We start from the raw sequence: 11,028 nt of genomic DNA on the forward strand, positions 1-11,028 counted from the left end.
AAATTCATCACTCATCGCGTCTAGCAGTTTACCAATCTTCAACGCAATAAGATTTTTCCAGTACTTCAACTTTACTAATTCTAAATTTCCCGAAGTTCCTCGCTTTCGCAGTCTCCCTGTTCTCTAATATTTCCAAAAATATTTTCTTTTGCTTCTTCTGTTTGGACAGAACCAATATGTTCACCTGACTGGACAGAGATGGCCTCTCTCACCTCGTGAATACGTGAGAGGATGGGACTCTGGCATAATGGATATGTCCACCATTCCTGCCTGGCAAATTCCAGAATCAAAATGGTTGATGGACATTTTGAGTACAGTCCTCTCCCTGGTGTGAGACTGCACAGATCAGTGATCTCGTCATTGTTGAAATAAACTGGCTTCACTCTTTGCACTTGGAAAGGTATACCATTGGGAAATATGTGTGGAAATCCCAGTAAGGACAGAGCCTGCTCCTCCCTATGCAGTCCCTGCAGACCCAGATGCAAAATCTATCCCCATACCTTGCACAGAGTAGGAACACCAGGCCCTCTAGTCTCCCTGAATGTATGCAGCAGCTGACAACACAAATCCAAGAAAATCACCCAGAGAACCTCCACCAACTTTCTAATGGCTGGAGCAAGTCAATATTTACAAATATGGCACACCCACTCAATGTTGAAAATGCCTACCTCTCCTCTGTTTCAACTGCTGGTTGATAAACTGTTACATTTCTGTGCAGTCCCTGAAATATGAATAGTTCTGCTCTCCATGGAAATATTTGACAATGGAACTACACAATTTTCTGTACCTCAGTCATGAAGACAGCAACACCGCTATTGATGGTGGAGATGCCGGGGAGATGATCGTCTAGCGGTATTTTCTCTATACTGTAAAATATGAGATTTCCACAAATGTTTCCCAATGGTTTACCTTTCCCAGGTAATGACCCAAACCCAGATATTAATCCCGCCACAGCAGATGGTGGAATTTGAATTTAATAAAATATTTTGAATTAACAATCTAATGAAATATTGATGGTTGTCAAAACTAAGAACATCTGGCTCAGTAGTGCCTTTCAGGGAAGGACGTTTGCTATTTTCACTGCTTTGGTCTACATGTGATTCCAGACCGTCAGCAGTGGTCGACTCTCAACAGCTCTTTGCAATGGCCAAGTCTGATAGTCAGTTATAAACTACAAGGTCTCAAAGAAGTGAAACCAGACAGATCTGAGTACTGCCAGTCCACAGCACGTCGAAGTGCAGTGGTTCAGAGTTGCAGTTCCCCAGCACTTTCTTAAATCAACTCGGAAAGAGAAATAAATGCTGGCCCTGCCAACAAAACCCATGTCTCATTAATGAAGAAAAGAAGATGACCACACCCAGGATGGAGAGATAGAGGGGACAGAACTCCCCTGAAACAGCGACTTGGATATTTATCTACATGGGAATGATACTAAGGAAGATGGGGAAAAGGTGAAAAATAAATAAAAATGACTTCCCAATTTATTTCCATAACAATTGATCATCCACAGTCCCTTTGTTTATTTTTTTGAAGTCTCTATTTCTCCATATATTCAACACAATCCACCAACACATATTACATTATTTCCCAGTTGCTTTCATGACTGATGCATGGTGAGTGGACTCAAAATGCTAACTCAGTTTTTCTCTCGACAGAGCTGTCAAACGTATTCCGTTTCCCCAGCACTCTGTTTCCTTTTGGTTCAGAACCCCAGTATCTTTCTTTGTTTGATTTAATCTTTATTTGTGTTATTTTATGGGACATTGGCCCATCGAGTCCACATTGACCATCTTCAGAGCATTGCACCCAGTCCCACCTCATACCACATTCTTGCATTTCTCACGGCTAACCCGACTCCTACCCTGTCCCTGCTTCTCCCATAGCCAACGCGCCCAGCTGCACATGATGGGTAATTTAGCATGGTCAATATATTGAACCTGTGTACACTGTGGGAGGAAACTAAACCTGACAGACGTGTATAAGAGCATGAGAGGTATGAGCCGAGTGAACAGACAGCAGCTGTTCCCTTTAATCAAAGGGTCGAAAACAAGGGGGAGCACGTTTAAATGAAAGACAAGTCATTTAGAGAGGATATGTGGAATCTGGTTTGAACCAGACGATGGTTTGTGTCTAGAATGCATTGCCTGAGAGGATGGATAAGAAAGGAAACCTCAATAACTTGATAAAGCACTTGTATCAGCATTAGATGGTGCAGACTCGATGGGCCTTGTCTTTAATATAAGATTTCATGTGGTGGCAGCCATGAAAGCTCTGATATATTCTGAAGCAGCAACCAATGAGACTTGTTGGTTTGTTCCATCGAACTGTGCTCAGTAAGTGGCGAGATTACCAATCATCATCATCCCATGAAGTATCATAACTTACTCAACCCTGGACAGCCTAGACATCTCTGAAAGCATCCATGTTAATTCACATGCTCAATGCAAGAATCGTCCAACGACAGCATCAGCATTATTTCCGCTGTTTGACCCCATTATTTTAAGGACACCAATAACATAGAAACAGACTTTGCTTCATTATTATATAGACATCTCGTGTAAGGTTGTTATTTCTCTGAAGAATAATAAATTCTTTCTCATATATTCACATTGACAAAAAAATCATTTTCCTGCGAGTGGCTTGTGTAACACTCCATCCGCCAGCAGTAATATTTACTCCCGGTTAACCGGCATATGAGATGCATAGCTGGCACTCCCTCCCACCAGCCACTTGGATGGACCAACACCAACTGGACTGGAACATCTCAACGGCAATTAATGCTGGTCTAGCTCCATTAAAATCCCAAATGAATTAAAAACACAATTTGATTTTCTAATAATTATTAAACAATGAGGACATCTTATTGATCCACTGAGTTTGTCGCTGTGTGTTGTGTGATCTATTTCCGTGAAACCATTTCGTGCATAAATTGAAAGAACAAAAAAGCCTAGATCACAGATACAAGGGAACTCCGCATTAAAACGCAAAATGTCAGCGAATAGTAGGCTATAGATCATCAGGAAACTGGAAACAATGTATTTTGGTGTTTTCTGGCTGGCATGGATGTATTGGGCTGAAAGGCCTGTTTGTATTCTATATGAGTCCAATTGTTGGAAACAGAGAATGAAGCCTCACTATTTCCATAGCTTGTGAGCATCAAATAGTGAGGAATATAATCTCCAAGGGCACACAAGATTTGAAGCTACATCATTCTCCCTTCACTATCAAATTGTTAAGAACCCCGTTTCTCTCTTTGTAACATACCTGTTAGTGTTCCTACTCCACAAGAACCCCTGGGGTTTATCACCATATTCTGAATACAAATTAAACACAGGCAACAGAATTAGATTTTATTAGATTACTTTACAGTGTGGAAAAGTAATCTAATCTAATCTAATTCTGTTGGCTGTTGCCAGAATGCTGGCCTTGGTAATGAAACACACCTCACAAGAACAACTGATTGGAATCTGCTGTATTAAACTTATCCATTCGACCCAATCTGATTTCTAAAGCAGTTTCAAGCGAGGCTTTCCCTTTGCCCTATACTCCTGACCTCTCTACAACATCATGAACCTTTCCTGACTGCTTTTGAGTGCCATTTAAAAGTCACATTTGAAAAGCTGTGCCTAATAATTTGAAAGGAAAAGTCTTCATGTTCATGACAAGCGTATCATTTTTTTCAGTATCTAAAGACAACAGTAATGTAGAAACTAGCATCAGGAGTAAGGAATCAAACAGCTCTGTCATGCGATAAGATCGTGGATAATCTGATTGTGACCTCGATTGCACATTCTTCCAATGCCCTTACAATGTTAGTGCATCACTCTTAGTCAAGAATCTGCCTGCTTCTGCCTAAGAAATAATCAATGACTTATTCTCCATCGCTATCTGAGAAGAGAATTCCACAAAGACATAACACTCTAAGAGGATTACAACAAATCACCATCTTCTTAACAGAGACATTCTGCAGTTTTTATAATCCATCCAATCATGATATCTCTCACACAAGCTGAAACATTGTTTCAGAATTCAACTAGAAAGACGACTTGGAATATTCTGGGGTTTAACAAGATCACATTTGTTTGCCTAAACCCCAGCAGATCCAGGGCCAGTAAGCTCAAGATTTCCTCTATAAATAAACGCTCCTCACAGGAGTCAGCTGAATGAATCTTCTATGGATTGCATTTCGTATCATTGTGGCCATCGGTCTCTCAATGTGGTTATACCACTACATTGTAAATCTGTAGAAAATCGTCCCTACTTTTATCCGTATTCTATATCAGAAAGTTTCAACATTTATCTTACCTCCCTAGAAATTTGATGTACACGTAAAGTTTTTATTTTGTAATCCAAGTGCCCGCTTCCTCTGTGCCTCAAGACAATCTCTCCACTCTGTTTCCATTCAGCCCGTCAATAGCTTTGAGCACAGACACATTTTATCTACTATGTTCCATACACCAATATTTGGCTGTTCACTTGACCCACCTTAATCTCTTTATAGACTGATATCCTCTTCGTATCTTCCTTCTCTAACAGTTTCAACAGGTTGTATTCTTCCCTAATACAGACAGAATATTTGATCAATGTGGTGATATTGCGAAGTAATTTAAAATGAAACATTTTTACTCCATGTCTAAACTATAAATTAGAGACAATACTAAAGTGTTTTGCAGTCCCATCACTCAATTCCATTACTCAAAACAAAGTCAGATAGTGTGGAATGTGTGTGGGTCGAATTGATCAACCGCAAAAGTGAAAAACTATAGTTGGAGTAATGTACAGGTCTATGAATCATAGTCAGGAGCTGGGGCGCATGATAGACCAGGAGATAGAAAAGATGTGTAGGAAAGGCAAAGTTACAATGACTGGGATAACTTCAATGTGCAGTTGTACTGGGAAAAGCAGTGGTAATGGTTTGCAAGGAAAGGAATTTGTGGAATGTCTACGAGATTGCTTTTTTGGAGCAGCTTATGGTGCAGGCAACGAGGGTACGGGGAATATTCGACTTAGAGTTGTGCAGTGAGGCAGCCTTGATAAGGAAACTTAAGGTGAAGTCAGTGATTATCATATGATTGAAACTACTCTTCAATTTGAGAAGGAGAAAGTAGAATCGGAGTTAATATTTTAGCTGAATAAAGGCATCCACAAAGGCATGACGGATGAGCTGGGTAGAATTGACTGGGAGAGGAGTCTCGCGGGAAAGATAGTAATGGTGGGAGTTTTTCAGAGCAATTTAGGAGGCACAGTCGAGATTCGTCCTGAGGTAAAATATGCATTATACAGGGAGGATGAGGCAACCATGGATGACTGCGGCAGTCATGGCTAGGGTAAAAGCAAAAGACAAAGCAGATATCATGGCAAATGGCAGTGGGAAACCAGAGGATGTGGAGGCTTGCAAAGACGAACAGAGGGCAACAAAATAAGGAATAAGGAGGGACAAGATTAAATATGAGGGTAAGCTATCAAGTGATACAAAGCATGACTGTAAGGGTTTGTTTAGATATATAAAGGGCAAAAAAGAGAAGCTGAAGTGGATAATGGGCCACTGGAAAATGACGCTAAATAGATAAGCATGTGGGACAAATAATAGATAAGACACTGAATAATTATTTCACGTCAGACTTCATGGTCGCAGCCATGAATAATATCCCAAAAATTCAAGAGTGAGGAGGCAAAGCTGATTAGGACAAGCTGCTCGAAAAACTAAATGGATAAATAACCTGGATGGAGACATTAATGGTGATCTTCCAGGAATCTCTAGAATCAGGAGCATCCAAGAAGATGAGAAAATTGCGAACGAGACACTCATTTTTTAAATCGATATTTCTATTGAAAAAAGATGATTTTTGAATTTTTTTGCAAAATTACAAAAATAGTACAAACTAGTGTATTCAGCTTTACATTATAATAATTACCCCATTATAGAATTTAAAAACAAACTACTTATCTATTCTACAAACTATCAAAACATAAATTAGGATATCCTGCATTACCAGCAATAACCAAAATGAGAAACGAAAATAAATTGGTAAATAAATAACTAGGTACATATTCAACATAAACTTCTATCAGGTCATAGCTGTACCCGTATTTATACGGGATTCCTCCTCCCGTGAGCCCCCAAACCAGCCAGAACTATCCCCACGGCTATGCAAAGGCCCCGAACCACGTGGCTGCTAAATTTTTGTCACTGTAGTTCAAAAAGGGCTGCCATGTTCTATAAAATAATTTCTTTTTTTGGTGCACCATATTCATAAGGAAGTCAAGGGGGATATACTCCATGACTATGCTATAGCAATTGAAAGTCCTGGGGGACCTTCAGATGCCCAAGTCGATAAAATGTTTTTTCCTCACACTAAAGGAAAGGTTGGTGAATAATTTCCTCCCTTATATTTCAAAAGAGAGGAAATGTGGGGAGCCCAAAAGTAGAGACACTGCGTCAAAACCAATCTCCATACCCAAAATGATGCCAAGGCATTCGCTACTGTGTCGCAATACCTGCGGATCTTATGGAATGTCTACTGGCAATGCCTGAGAGGACCAACTTTTATTTTGCATATAGAACACATTGGAGATGCTCCTGCCTTGAACTTTGCAAGTCGCTCGGTGCCATCTGAGCCCTATGAAGTATCTTCAATTGGATAGCCTGAGTTCTGTTACAGACAGAGATTTTCCTGGCGTTGTCCCAGTTGTCCTCTCATATCTCTAACGAGATTTCCATCCCCAATTCTTGACTCTAGGATTGATATAACCGTTTTCCTTGAGAGGCTTTAATATCTAACCAGATTGATTGTGGTTCACAAGAGTCCCAGTCAGATATGTAAGATAATAGAGAGTTCAATTCGTACCTCATGAAATTCGGAAAATCCAGCCCACCCCTTACTTGTGGAAGCTGCAGCTTTTCTAATTTAATAAGGGGTTGTCTATGACTCCAAGTGAAGGAGCCGAGCCAACCAGAAAGCTTAAGCAGCGCCTATCTCAGCAGCATCAAGGGGAGCATTCTCATAGCGTATAAAACCGAGATAGGATATTCATGTTGAACAAAGCTATTCTATCGAGCCAGGATATCGGGAGATCTTCCCAGCGTTGAAGGTCCTATCTTATTTTCTCCAATAAATGTTTATAACTGGTTTGCAACAAAAACTTCCAGCTCGGCGAACAGAACCACAGCTACGAGCACCCGAGCTACAAATCTTCTCACAAACTTTGAAGTTTATAACTGGCTTTATATAGCTGACTAAATGCCGGAGTATTAAAAATACCTAGTAAAGAAAACCTCGTAGTGACCACCGAAAGGGGAAGTGGGATCCATCCGGAAACTTGGATATACTGGCAAGACCTGCCAATGGCATGGCCTCCGATTTCATAAAATTGTTTTTATAACCTGAGAACATACCAAATAAGTTAACCACTTGAATTAAGTGGGGCACAGATGTCAATGGATCATTTAAGAAAAGGAGGATATCATCCGGATAGAGGGTAATTTTGTGTTTATCTGATCCAACCTGGGGAGCCATTATATTAGAGTCGGCTCTTTATAGCTTCCCTCAGCTGCTCAATCAGTAGCGTAACTAATAATGGTGAGAGAGGGCATTCCTGATGACAACCTCTGCCAATGCTGAGGCTATCCAAACTTAACCCATTGGTGATCATCGCTGCTTTGGGATCATTATATAATACTGTAACCCATTTAGTAAAGACCTCTCCAACACCAAACTATTCCAGAGTATAAAAGAGATATGGCCATTCTACCCGATCGAATGCCTTCTCTGCCTCTCGAAAGGCAACCAATCCCTGTACCGCTCCCTGCTGGCAGGCTTGTACAATGTTTAAGACTTCTAATGTTATAAGTTGATTTGTGACACTTTATGCACCCTGTCTGATCCTCTTTTATAATGAATGGTAAAACACTCTCCAGTCTTAATACCAACATCTTTGAGAATATTTTAAAATCCACATTCAAAAATGATGTAGGTCTATATGAAGAGTAGTCATCTGGAGCCCTTCCCTTCTTAATAATGAGAGAAATATTTACTTCTCTCAGAGATGACGGGAGGAAGCCCTGACTATGTGAATAATTATACCTATGTATAAGTGGCCTGGCCAATTACCCAATAAATTCTTCATAAAACTCAGCCTGGAATCCATCTGGTCTGGGCGCTTTGCCACTCTGGAGCTCCCTCACGGCCCTCTATACAACCTGGGTTGCCAGGAGACATTTATGGACAACACCTGCGCTGAGGTTAGGCCCGGGTGGCCAGATTCTAGTTAAAAGACTCTCTTTTCTTCATCGTATTCTCTAAGCCCTTTGACCAACCCAATTCGAAATAGAACTTTCTAAAGGCTGCATTGATCATTTTATGATCACATTTCAGGGCACCCGCACTCTTTCTAATACACATAATGGCTTGGGGAGCCTTTTTCTTTCTGGCAAGGTATGCTAGATACCTGCCAGGCTTGTCATGGTAATCTAATAATTTCTGCTTCACAAATAATAGCTCCCTCTTTGCTGTTTGAGTAAATGTGGTATTCAAAGTTGCTCTAAGGGCTGTGACCCGCTGTAGTTTAGTAATGGAGGGTCTATCCACATACGCTGTCTCACCCGCCTTCAGGCGACCCTTCAGCAGACACTGTTGTTCTCCCTTTTATCTGTTCCATGTCACAGAATATGAGATAATCAAACCTCACACATATGCCTTAGCAGTCTCCCACATCACCGACGGGTTACCGGCTGTGCCTGAGATGATATCCCAGAAGGTTTTAAATTCCTGAGAGAAATATTTTATGAACTTACTATCCTTCGACAGGAAATGGTCCATACCCCAATGTCGGGAAGCTATGTCATCATCACTAGTCTTAACCTCCATATGTACTGTGGCATGGTCGGAAATATATATGTTACCTACTTCACAAAACAATATTGAGTTGAAAAGGATCGAGGGGACAGAAACATATTGATTCAGGTATGGCACTTGTGTGGGTTAGAATAAAAAGTAATGTCTCGAGCCTCTGGGTGAAGACACCTCCACACATCTACCAGCCCCAACTCCCGACTCAGATCCGCCAACTGCCTAGATCTCAACGATATACCTGCAGATCTCTTAGTTATTCTGTCTATTCCTGGGTCGATGATACAATTATAATTCCCCCCATAATGGTGTGGTGCATCCCGAGAGCCATCAACTTGGAGAATGCTTCCATTACAAATTTAATAGTGTGCACTGGGGGGCAATAAACATTCAAAATCCCAGATTCCTCTGCATATATTAGTGTATTAATCAATATATACCGTCCAGAGTCATCTTTTATCTGGCTTAGCCTTTGGAAGGAAAGATACTTCAGAATAAGAATGGCTACTCTCCTACTTTTTGAGCTGAAAGATGATAAGAACACCGACCAAAACCACCCTATTGCAGGAGTCTAATGCTCCTTAGCAAGTAGATGTGTCTCCTGTAGAAGGGCTACATCCGCCCTTTCTTTTTTAAGACTTGATAATATCTTTTTCCTTTTGATTGGTGAGTGGCTCCCCTTGACATTCCAGGTGCACCAACTAAACGAATGACTGGCCATGATAGTCCAAGCAAGCCCTTGTCCCCGCAGGAGGTAGAACCCCACCAAAAGACATTGAATAAAAACCAAAAATGATTCACAGATAAACAATTCTTTAAACGGCTAAATCAAAACTACTAAGAACTACTCCTAAAAACAAATAACATAAAACATACTTAAAAGGAGACTTTCCCCCTTGTCACAGGAGGCACTACTACCTTCCAATAATCCCGCCATAACATCTCCCAACCAGAGACATGCCCTCGGCCCAAGAATTACAAATTAGAGTAAATAAATTCTAGTATCTTATAAGACAGAAGTTAAAGGTGGTGACCCACACACTCCCCCCTCCACACCATCAACTAGATACACTAAGTAATACAACACAAGATGAAAATACATAAAATTACAAAATTACAATCCCAGCAAGTGATAAGCAACCAAATAGAAAAAAACACTCAGAAACGTCCCCAAATCTCACGAGCCATAGATAAGCGTTGATATAAAGGATAAGGAATGATCCACACCCCACCCCCCACCAAGGAAAGATGGAGAAGTGAAAGAGGAAAATGAGGAGGAAAAAACAAAAGGAGGGCAAAATAAAATCATTATCCATACGGTTCAAGTCCCGCAGTCTACTTGAGAGCATCCAGGAATTAGTTTACTTCTTCTGGTAATCCGAAGTTATGCACAGATGCTCCATGACTGCAGCATAGCATTGCAGGATATCACACAGAATATTGAATATTTAAATCCCTCAGACGCTTCTTCGCATCATCAAATGCCTTCCAGTTGCGGACCACAGACGGAGAAATGTCGTGGAACAGCATTATCCTGGAGCTCTTGTATATCATAGCATGGGGACCCTTCCCTAAGTCTATGGAGGCCTCTAGCAGCATCTGGTTTTCCCTGTAATGCTGTAGTTGAAATAGGACTGGGCGGGGACGCACGGCAACCCGGTGGGCCCATTCAGCCCACACCTGGCCCAGCTCTGACTCCATTTACAGCAGCTGTGGGAGCCATTGCTCGAGGAAATCAAAACGCGGGCCTTCCTCCTCCCGTTCGGGAAGGCCAAGCAACCAGATATGTTTCCGACGACCTGGATTTCCGAGGTCATCAATATGTTCCTTTAAGGTCGGGACTCGATTTTCCAGAGCCCAGACCTGACCCATGGATGACTTAGCAGTGATCTTGGAGGCCACGCCCTGTCACTCCGCACTCCCCAACACGCTGCCCGAGTTTCTCGATCTCTCTGTTATGTTTCTGCAGCATGACCGAGATTGACTCCCACTTGGACTGGGTCTCTTCAATGGACGGATCAATCTTCTCTCGGAGTTTAACAAGCTCTAAGATCAGGCTCGCCCCTGCAGGTGAGTCCCCCAGGGCGGCCGCAGACGTCTGTCTTGCTGGGGGATTGGAGGGGTGGTGCAGGGATCCCTCCCTGTTATGAACTGCAAGAGCCTTTACCTTTGGTCATTT

The 11,028-nt window shown here is 41.6% G+C and overlaps 1 pseudogene; it reads right to left on the reverse strand.

Annotated features, from left to right (window-relative positions):
- Window positions 1-10,721, reverse strand: part of LOC148134956 (uncharacterized) — a 40,305-nt pseudogene extending 29,584 nt beyond the window's left edge.
- Between the last annotated feature and the right edge of the window lie 307 nt (window positions 10,722-11,028).

The sequence above is a fragment of the Chiloscyllium plagiosum genome, unplaced genomic scaffold (genome assembly GCF_037043375.1).
Source record: "Chiloscyllium plagiosum isolate Xiang-an unplaced genomic scaffold, Cpla_swu_hap1 HiC_scaffold_51, whole genome shotgun sequence".
Lineage (NCBI taxonomy): Eukaryota > Metazoa > Chordata > Chondrichthyes > Orectolobiformes > Hemiscylliidae > Chiloscyllium > Chiloscyllium plagiosum.